The sequence below is a fragment of the Molothrus ater genome, chromosome 5 (genome assembly GCF_012460135.2).
Source record: "Molothrus ater isolate BHLD 08-10-18 breed brown headed cowbird chromosome 5, BPBGC_Mater_1.1, whole genome shotgun sequence".
Classification (NCBI taxonomy): domain Eukaryota; kingdom Metazoa; phylum Chordata; class Aves; order Passeriformes; family Icteridae; genus Molothrus; species Molothrus ater.
In genome coordinates, this window is record NC_050482.2 from 54,598,677 (window position 1) to 54,609,762 (window position 11,086).

Here is an 11,086-nt window from a genome sequence, read left to right on the forward strand (position 1 = left end):
GGCAGGCTTGGGGTTGTGACCGCTTCCCTGGGAAGCCTGTTCAGTGCCCGACCACCCTCTGAGTGAAAAACTTCTTCCTAATATCTGATCAACCCCCTCACCCCAACCCGACCTGCTCTTGCCCAGATCTCAGAATCCTTAGGATTGGAAGGAATCACTGGAGATCATCCAGTCCAACCCACCTGCCAAGGCAGGGTCACCAAGAGCAGGTGACACAGGAATGTTTCCAGGTGGGTTTGGAATGTCTCCAGAGAGGGAGAATCCACACAACCTCCCTTGGGCAGCCTGTTGCAGTGCTCTGCCATCCTTACCATATAGAAATTCTTCCTTGTGTTGTGGTGAAACTTCTAGTTTTGGCTTATGGCCATTGCTCCCTGTCCTGTAGCTGGGCACCACAGAAGAGAATCATCATCTGCAGCACCATCCTCTTGACACCTGCTTTGAGATATTTATATGCATTAATGAGATCCCCTTTCTGGCTCTTCTAATTAATCAGGCCCAGCTCCCACAGAGATGCTCCAAAACTCTCATCACCTTTGTTGCCTCTGCTGGATGTTTAGTTTAAAATGAATACATCAGTCTGGCTTAAATAGTTGTTTTCTCATACAAGATAAACTTACAGCTGAGTTTAATTCCTGTAATCTTTCAAATATGTCTGTAGGAAGTTACAAACATCAACTTTAGGAAAATAAGGTGGGATAAGTTTCAGCCCACCAGCTGATCCATGGTAACTGTTTACGCACATGCCCTTAGGTCACCCCAGTTGTGAGAAAAAACATGTTAAATTTCAACTAAGAATTTCCCTTTCATCGTAACAGGGCGTTCAGCACTCAGCTTCTGAGCCTTTTAGCTCAGGGATGAAAATTGAGGGCTTGTACCTTAATTTCCTACTGTGGGATTAGAAATTAATCAGGTATCAAGAGTCAAAAACACACCCAAGCAGAACAGTAAAAACAGACAAGCCATGCTGAAATACAAATAAAAACATATTGGAGTTTTTCTTCCCAAAATAAATTATAAGATGCAGCACATTCCAGAGGCAATATGGAGGGGGAGCTGCTGGCTTGGGCAGCGGCTTCCCAGAGGAGGTTACAAAACAGGAATACCTTTCCTATAAAATAAATGGAAGTCGAGGGGTGGAGGCTGGCCACCAATAAAGATCCAGCAAGGATGGAATTAACAAATGCATGTGACTACATTCTTGTGGTAACTGGAAACCGAGCAAGGGGAGGTCCTATGTCTCAGTCTTGAGCTTGGACTGGTTTTCTGTGGCTTTTGGGTTGGTTTTCTTTTGTCACTTTGCCATTAGGAATTTATGCTGTTAGTCAGCATCAGTATTATGGCTTCCCTTAAGTTTTGAAAATTAAGGATCACAGAAGAACTTTGGATAACTCCCCTCCCACCTTAGTATTATTAACCATTTTATGCTGATACTGCATTAAAGCAACTCTCATTAAAATTCATGGGCAGTAACCTTTTGATCAGAGGCAAGAAATGGACCTGTTCAATAAAACCTCCAGTGAGTTTGTAAAAAATTAAACACTCCCCATTCACCTGGCAAATTAAGTTATGAGGAAGTGAAATGTGTTTGTACATCTTTAGTATTCTTGAGAATATGGAAGGAAAATAATGCTGTGGCTTTTTTTTTTCATTGCATACAAAGGATCTGGAGAGAAATTTATGTTTCACTCTTCCAGGGTGTGGCAATCTGATAGATGCAATTCTCTGACCACACCTGAACTTCTCTGACTAGTGGAATGAGATAGTAATCAACTGAATTTTTGCATAATAGAAATCACTAATGGAAATTCATGACCCTTGTAGAAGTACTTCAAACTGATTTATTATTTTGAAACTTTGTATTTGCATGGGATAATAGGTATTTTGCATGAAATATTTATTATCTGCACTTAAAATTGCCCTGTGTGGCTAAAGTGTTATTTTGTCCTACTGGCACAAAGCAAAGCAAATTCAGGATATTGCTGATAAAAAGAAATCAGCGTTTACCAGAACCTTTTTGAAATTACACTTTTAATAATCAAGACACAGCACTAACTATCTGTAGAGCTTTTCTCTACAGGTAGGCTGAGTTATTTTATCCTGTTTAAATGTGAAACTAAATGTCTTGTTTGGGCCAATAGTGAAGAGGAGAAGCATTTGCTTCTCACCAGGAAAGATTTTCTTCTCAGACTGCACAATCCAAAGGACCCTGATCCTTTGATTTATATAGGAAGGCAAAGGAGAGTAGGGGTTTCTCTCCTGACTGTATTAAAGGATGGTGGGATTCTCTGGTAAGAACAGCAGAATTTCTTGTCTCCTTGACCTGTTTTCCCCATATTACTACCTTTAGAACATGTGGAAGGACTAGTGTCAGCTGGCTTGAGACCTTCAGCCTTCTTTGCATAAACTATTCCAAGTCTTTTAAAAGGTTTCAGCTCCCTTAAAAAGCCAGGCATAAATGGTTGGAACTGCAGAGAGATAAAGTACAAAGCTTTCCCCACCAAAGGACAGGGATTAATAGATTTCTTGAGTGTCAGTTAATGGAGAAATATAATAACAACATTTTGTTTTTTGTAGAGAAATAACATCTTTGACTGTACAAGCCAGACACGAGAAAAAACCTAAAGGTTGTTTTGCTTGCGTTTTAGCTTCAGTGATTGTTTTTTTAGCAGTGACTGTGATGCTGGGCTGTATCTGTCTATCTGGTGGGGCCGTACAAACACATCACTTCTCTGCTGTTAGGGAGTTGGGGATGGCTTTTTAGAGGAAAGAAGAATAGGAAGTCGCAGACCCTATGCTGATGTCCTCTGGGTCATTCTAAACTCTTGAGCTTGTCCATGGAACATAACACAAAGTGCCTTACTTCTGGTCTCACCTTTCTAAACAAATTTTAAGGTACTTTGGTTTATTTCAACACAGCAATATTTTGAAATGGTGATGGGTGAGTGGTTCCTTCCACATCTGGGTCTGTGAGGGAGAGGCTGGTCTTGAAGCTGGAGAGTCAAGACTGGCATTCCATTGCAAAATGGAATGAGTCACTGCAAAAATGACTTACACGGTCACTTATGCTGATAACACTATGTGGAAAGCACTGGCCTTTTTTCCAGTGCTGGTAGAAATGTGTTTGGTATCCATAGCAGATAGATTCTGGAAGAACTCATGCCGGGAGTAAATCTGTGCATCCTGGAAGTATGTCTGCTTTCTGCCACGAGAGAAAGGCTATGAAGAAATCACAAAACCCTGGGGGACTTTACGAGAAATTAGGTCTTCTGCTATAACTGAAGTGAAAACCCAAAGCCAGACTTCATATTATCCTTGTTTTTAAAACACCTTTTTGGTTTTTTAACTGAGATTTGAATAAGTTAAGAAGTGATTTGGGCACATCCTTGCAAATATTTGGCATAAGACATTTGTGTATGATGCATGAGTAGTGATAACGTCAAGAGAGCAACTGGAAAATCTGAATATGAATTTAGGAACCCGTACAAAATTGTTTCATAATCAACTTATCATTTTACTGGAAAATCTCAATATGAACTTAAGAACCTTTATGAAATTGCTTTGTAATCAGTTATAATTTTCAAATTTTGAGATAAAAAGCATGGGATAAAAAGCAAAAATTCTAAAAATTCCACAGAGCATCCATTCAAAATAATTCAGACATTCTTACTATTACCAATGATGAAAGTAGACTCCTTCAGGAAGGAAGGGTGATAAAAGGATGGAACCAGGCTCTGCTTGGTGGTGCTGGACAATAGGACAAGAGGGAATGGTCAGGAATTGATGCCCAGGAAGTTCCACTGGGACAGGAGGAACAGGAGGACTTCTTCTCTGTGCTGTGACCAAGCACTGAACAGATTGTCCAGAGAGTGGAGTGTGGAGTCTCCTCACTGGAGATATTCCAGACCCCTCTGGACACAATCCTGTGCCCTGTGCTCTGGGATGGCCCTGCTGGAACAGGGAGGTGAGGCCAGATAAGTCACTGTGGTCCCTTCTAGCCTGGCCCATTCTGGGATGTGGGATATGTCATCATTACTTAGGGAGAAGGAAACACACTTGCTTTTTTAATTGTTGTGAAATCCAAAAAATAGTCTGGATGCCCCTTAATTTTTCACAGCAGAAGTTTGACATCACTGGAAGTGTAGCTGATGGTTTAACTCCTTTTCAAGTTAAATTACTATTCAAGCCCCTCATGCATAGCATTAGTACCTGGGGTCAGTGTGAGAGCAAGCTTGTGACTGGAGGACGGGGGACCAAAGCTTTACCAAACAAATGCTCTGACTCTGGAAGACTGCAAAATGCCTCTTTGGAAATCATGGCTGTAACATATGTGCAGCTCCAAGGGTGATTCATCTAACTGCTATGTTGATGTCTGCATGTGTCAGACCTTTCTGTGTGGGTGAAGTTATTTTAGGAGCAGGGGACAGGAGTGGGGCCACAGGCTGTGGCTGCTGTCGAGGGAGGTGCTGGCAGGTTAGGCAGGTTCTTGTGCACTGGGCCCCATGATGTAACACATCTCCCTTGCCACAATACAGCACTCTGATGTGTGTGGGGACTTAGGGCAAACCTTTTTATGTGGCAGATTAAAAATTGGGTATGTGAGGCTCAGCTATGATTGTTGTGGAAAAATAATCCTGGTTTTTCTAGTACATGTGAGAGAGAAATACAGGCAGCATCAGAAGAGAGTGATATGGCTTTAGGTCTGTGTCTAACAGACAAGAAAGCCACAGGCAACAGTCTTAATAGTCTCTCTAGATGCTTTTATTTCCCTCTTCAAAGGAATAGAATAGAATAGAATAGAATAGAATAGAATAGAATAGAATAGAATATTTCATTTACAAGGGACATACAACAACCATCTGGTCTGAGCACTTGATGGCTAACCAAAAATTAAAGCATGGTATTAAGGGCGCTGTCCAAATGCTTCCTAAACATGATTAGTAACAATAGTCTCAAATCTGAAAATATTTCTAGTCTTTGTTCTGTTCCAGCCAGAGGTAGATTTCCAGGTGTTTTCCTCAAATTCCCCTGGCAGTCCCAGTTTCATGGATCCCTAGAGCACAGGTTAGGCTGTTCTTCCCAGTGCTGTCAGGTGGATGACTAGGAAGTTGTCAAGATATTATTTATAATTAGATTCATGGTTCCATTAAGAATTTTACAATTTATATTTCTGGTGCAAAGTAATCTGAACACTCTGGCAGAGTCTCAATTAACTGTATTATAAATCCTTTTGTATGTATAAGTAGAAATATTTTTCATACCTAGCTAGAAACATTAGTTATGGAACTGAGCTTTGAAATTCTGGGGAGTTACCTTTCAGTCAATTTAAGAAAGCAGGAAAAGTAATAATGTTCAACAATGGAGAAAGGGGGAATGTTTCCCTCCGTTTTTCAGTTATCCAAAAGTGTTTCAGGACATTTTTCCTCCTGTCCTCTCAGAGTGAAAATAAGTTTTCTTTATGCAAGTGCCAAGAACTAAAAAAATTATCCAAAACCCCAAAAAGTCATACATGAAAATAAAAAAAAACCAAAAACCACAACCACAAGATGCTTTTCAATTTTAGCAGTAATGGTTTAATATTAGGATCTGTTTTGGTACACAAAAAAGCTCCTTAACTCTGTCCTTTCTGAAAATTAGCAGGACTTTATTATTTAGTGGCTATTTTAGATAAGCTGTCATGGAGTAACCTCCTCCCTGTCTGCAAGGGAGAGGATTTTATTTCTGGGTAACCACACAGCACTTGCAAGTGAAGTCAAATAATTTTTAATTCTGAACCAGCACTCATCTGAGGGAGCTGATCTAAACATATATTCCAACACAGGTCTAATTATGTTGGACTAGATAAGGTTGATTTTGCTTTCTGGGTTTGTTTTCAACTTCATTTTCCAAACAAGGATTTGGTTTTAAACTTGCATTTCACTCTTTAGTAATTAAAGCAGCTATGCATGGTCTAAAGTGTGTGGATTAAAAAATAGCTGCTTGTAGGATTGAACTTTGTGTTTTATTCTATTGAATTTTCTTTCTTATTCCTTACCCTCCCCACTCCAATTTAGTTCTTAAATTCTTCTTGGTGGTTTTCCTTTTCTCCCTTCAGTTTCTTCTAACTGTTTTGAGAACTGAGGAGGAAATATTGCTGAATAGAACTTGCAGTATTGAATATTGTTCCTTTGAAGCTGTCAGTTCTTAGGATGTCATGTGAGGTCTCTGAGAAAAAAAAGTGGTATGGAACAATATTTCAAAATAAACTGTCTATTTTTTGCCATTCTAGTGAGGTCATTGACATTAATAGCTTCTGTGAGATGGTCAAATGAGCAAGAATAGAGTTTCCACATATTTCTGGTTACAGACTCTTTGTGTCCTCGTGAGGTCTCTGGTCATTTCCTGCTGATCACACCAGAGATTGCTCCATAGCTTGGGAAGCCTGTGAAAAATCACTTCCCCTTTCCACCAGGTTCTCTTTTTTTACTTCATAAAATTTTTCCTGCAGACCTGGAACGATGTTCAGGGTTTGCAGATGGGAGCTGTTGCTTTAGATCACAGTGGATGGGTCATCTCAGCTGGTGTCACAGGAGGCCTGTTGTTGTTATCCATAAGAAAACTGGTAACAGAGCTTTAATTGCCACTGGTATTGGGCTGCATCTTATCTTTTAATGAAGGGAGGCTTCTAACCATCTCACCTATTTTACATGCTGAAAATCAGCTGACAAAGTGTGCTTTTTGTGGGCCCATCTTTTAAACTGCAGGTGAGCATTCATCTCTGAAATCACCAGGAGGTACTTGAGTATCTTCTCAAGCTTTGGTGAATAATGCCAATGTCATACAGTGTTGCCATCTTTACATTTGTTTGTTTCTAATGCTATCAGGAGGGCAAAGTGTAGTGGGCAGGCCTCCAGTGAGTATATGCAACATGTTATGTAATTTATTTCGCCCCAGCTGCTATGAAAAACATGGTGCCTTTGCTGCTCTCATCACTTTGGAGCCTTTGAGCAATCAGAATTGCTGTTGTCAAATGTAAATCAGATGGGAAGTTCTTGAAGGAGACTTTGTACAGGTGATGGATGTGATCTTGCCAGCTGAAATCCATCTGCTTTGATTCTTTTGCTACCTGTGCTTCCTTGGGCATTTATTTTTTTATTTCAGTGATGGAAACCGAGAAGCATAGATCATCAAGACCTGCTTGAAGCAAACCAATCTATGTCTTCCAGAGCATAAGGGAGAAATAAGGCTGCTACAATCAATCTGTGATTGTGATTTACAATACTTTACAAGTATTGTAAAATGGAAACAACTCCCACCTTTTCTGTAAAAATCTTAAGAGTTCAGCAAATAACATGGAAAAGGAATACATCATGTACTGGGGCTGCTCTTTAGAATAGGTAAAAGGTGTAAAAGCCAAGATGAGGAAACTTTGGATGTTGTGATTCAGTTAAGAAAAGGGAGGTCACACCAAATTTGAGCTGATTGCTCAGTGTTCTGTCAGTGAATGTATTTTCATTAAATCCAGCAACTAAGCATGATATTCAAGAAGGAACAGGTTGCTGAACATGCTTTCCCTTTTCCATGTGATACCTTCAGGGGCGAGGTAATATCCTCTCCTCAAAGACAAGATGTGGTGGGTAAAGTAAATATATTTATAGTAAACATGTTTATAGGAAAGTAAACATATTTGCTACTTACAATATTTACATATTTATAAACATGTTTACTATTGCTTACAATTACTCTCATGTGTTTCTTGTTATGAATCACACTGCCTTGAAATGATGGACACACTTCTCCAAGTGCTTCAAATCACCATTAATTAACTGATGATTAGTTAAACCCTCCTGAAGGGAGCTGGGACTGTATATACTCTGTGGTATGCCTTAGGGAGGTTTGTTTTCATGGGAAGGTTTTCAGAGACTAAGGGATATTTTTAAAGCTTTGGCATTGTGCTTCTTCCTCTCTCAACTTCAGCTTGAGTTATGTTAAACTGAAAATCTTCCTGTAAAGGCTATTGCTCTACTTATGTTCTATGCTGGCATAGCATGAGTAACTTTCTTATTGAGGAGTAAAACTATTGGACTTTTGATTGTTTGGTGAACCCGTAGGCGGGTTTAAATTTGGTACTAATAACTGCAGTGCCACAACCTCCTTTATTAAACCTCTGATGAAACTAGTGGATAAAAACAAGGCTCAAGATAAGGCTTAATTGAAGATCATCCCTTTTATGACTATCAAATGAAGTAAGGGCGAAAAGCCTCCTTAGAAATGCTATGTGCATTTTTGGATTTTGTTTTCACTTTTGCAAGGAGGCAGCCTTGCGTTCTCTAAGTCTGAAGTTTTGTTTATTTTCTTATTTTAAATATTTTTAAAAATATTTTCTGATATAAATCACCACCTGAGAAGTTAGAGGTTGTAAATAAGCATGATTATATTATTTTGGTTATTTTTGCATTGACACAGTTAAAATCCTTTGGGTTTGATTTAAGAAGTCATCTTGTTCAGCTCGCTACTAAATTTGAAATTATATTTATACTGTGCATAACTATAATATTGAAGGGGAAAGATGTTAATAATTAGTGTAACTGATGCAGGGGGGAATAATTTCCTCTTCAGAAATCCTTTGAAATAGCTGAAGGTGTGCTTTCTCAGAGTAGACTAGGTATTCTTATTTTCTAAAAATATTTTAGCTGCTTTGATAAAATCTGTGAAAACACCTTCTGGAGGAAGGAGGGATAGCCTCATCAGATCACAGAGGGGATAAAGGTTTGAAATAAAGTAGACCCAGACCTGAGGAAAAAGAAAAATACAGGAGCAGTAGATCTTTCAGAGAGTCTTGGGAAAAAAAGGTGTGGAATTTTTAACAAACAAGTCTTCAAATGCTAGTAGACAGAGGCAGATTGAAAGGTGTGTCTCAAAACTGGCATGTGGTTCTAGTCTATTAATGGCTCCAAAACTTCAAGAAATACCGAGTAATAAGTCACCTTTCTAATAGAATACTGTGATCCTACTTGTCTGGGGGCTTTGTGTGGTTCCTTGTGAGTACATTGATATTAGATTTTCATAAAACAAATCAACTTGCTCCTGAAAATTGAAAGTAACCTATTGTATATCTGAAGCTGGACACACCTGTACACAAAACAAACCTCAGTTCTGCCTGTCTAGGTATGGTCTTTAATATGGTGTAAAACCTGATATGTCTAGTTGAAATTAAGTCTGGATACAGGTCTTGTATAAATACTGTGGATTTGTGATTTTTTTTTTTTTTTTAGTGATTTAATTTTTACCTTCCATTACTTGCATGAAAACTTGTTGCCATGAAGGTAACCAGTGTTTGCTGTGACTCATCACAGAAACTTGAGGGAGTATTTGGCTGGAATTTCTAACCTGCCAGCTCTATATAAAACAAGAAAGGATTTATTTTGTTCAGTTGCAGAGTTTGGTATTGACTTTAGGCTGTAGTGCTCAGATGTCCTCAAATCACAGGGCTTTGTTCTCATTAAAAATAAGGGTCTCTTAACAATGTTTAGCAATCACTCAGGTGTGTGGATATCTGAATTTAAATTTCTATACTTGGAATTAAGGGCTTAACTGGAATTGCTAAACTTGAAGATTCTGCCAAGTATCTTTATTCAGAAGCAAATTACAGAAAATAATCTGAAAAAGGTGTTTGATTTTCTTAAAGATTACTTTTGTGAATTTAGCAATCATAAAAGGTAGAGGAGAGACAGGAATGGGAATAGAGCAGAAACCAATGGAGTGCGGCATGAGTTGTAACGATGGATTTACTGTGGCTCCACCTTGAAATTAAGAGACCTGCAGAATGGGACCGTTTTACCTGGCATGAATATCCTGATGCCTGTCACATGCCAGAAGTAGGCATATTCCCTGCGGGTATGGCTTGAGGTTGCAGTTTAGGGCATAGCAATTGACACTCTGCCTGAAACTGTCATTTCCTGAGCATTTCACTCTCAATTCTTTGAATGGAAAGGATGAGAGACATAGCTTTTTTTGCCATGTAGCCTCAGCACCCTCCTTGCTCTAATTTCTCATCAGAGCTGCTGGTTTATCCCCCTTTTCTCTGTGAAATTCTGTTGTCCCTGCTTTACACTCCTCTTAGCCAAACCACAAACTTTGTATTTCCACAGCAGGGCTTTAATTGGTTCTTTAACTTTCTGGGTGGAGGAGGGAAGTCTTTTGAAAAGAATACAGGAACACTTTGTGCAAAAGGCTGGGTTCATAATTCAGCATTATCCTGGAGCACACTAGGATAGTCAGCAAGTATGTGATATTGAAGATTTGCCAGATACTAGAGCTCTGGATGACTGGAATATATTCTTCAGAAGGCTGTGAGATCTGACTACACAGCTATTCTTTTCTAACCCCAGAACTAACAAGTGTGTCAAAGCTGGGTTTTCCACTCTCAGCTGCCACTTGGAAGCAAAACCTTTAGGAAAGTCCCACATCCTATTTGAGTACCTGGATTAGAAATGCATATTTCAAAAAGTTGCCACGTGTAATTCAAATTACATTAATGTAAGGTAATTTGTTATTTTTGCATCTAAATGTATGTTGTTCAAGTGCTTGATCCAACGGGGCTCAAGCCTGGAGTTAGATGATCTAAAAAACCCACTGCCAATGATGTGATATTTGTGAAGGATTTTATTAGTAGTTTTTTTTTGCCATTTAATATGTTCTGGTCCTTTCAAAGTCAGGGGCCATGCACCTAAATGGGGGCAGCTCTTTGCCTTGCCCTGGCTGCTGTGTAATGGGTCAGGAATTGGTGGGGAATGGAGAGGGGGAATTGTGATTTCTGAGGAGCTTCAAGCTCAGGGTGGGTGGCTTTCTATTTCTTAGGTGTCAAGCTTGAGATAATTGGTTAAGAAAACGAGGCTATTTCAATCCTCAGATGTTTATGTACGTAATTTCACAAAGTGCCTTCTATATGGAACACCCCCACTCCAGTTTCTCCAAGGAATGTGTGGAAAACTTGCAGCTAAACTGAGGTGTGGGAGACAGCCATGGAGAAGATGAACCTGGAATGCCATGGGAGGACACCACTGTTTAAGTTAGGGCAAGAGACTGGTACAATTCCCCATGGCTC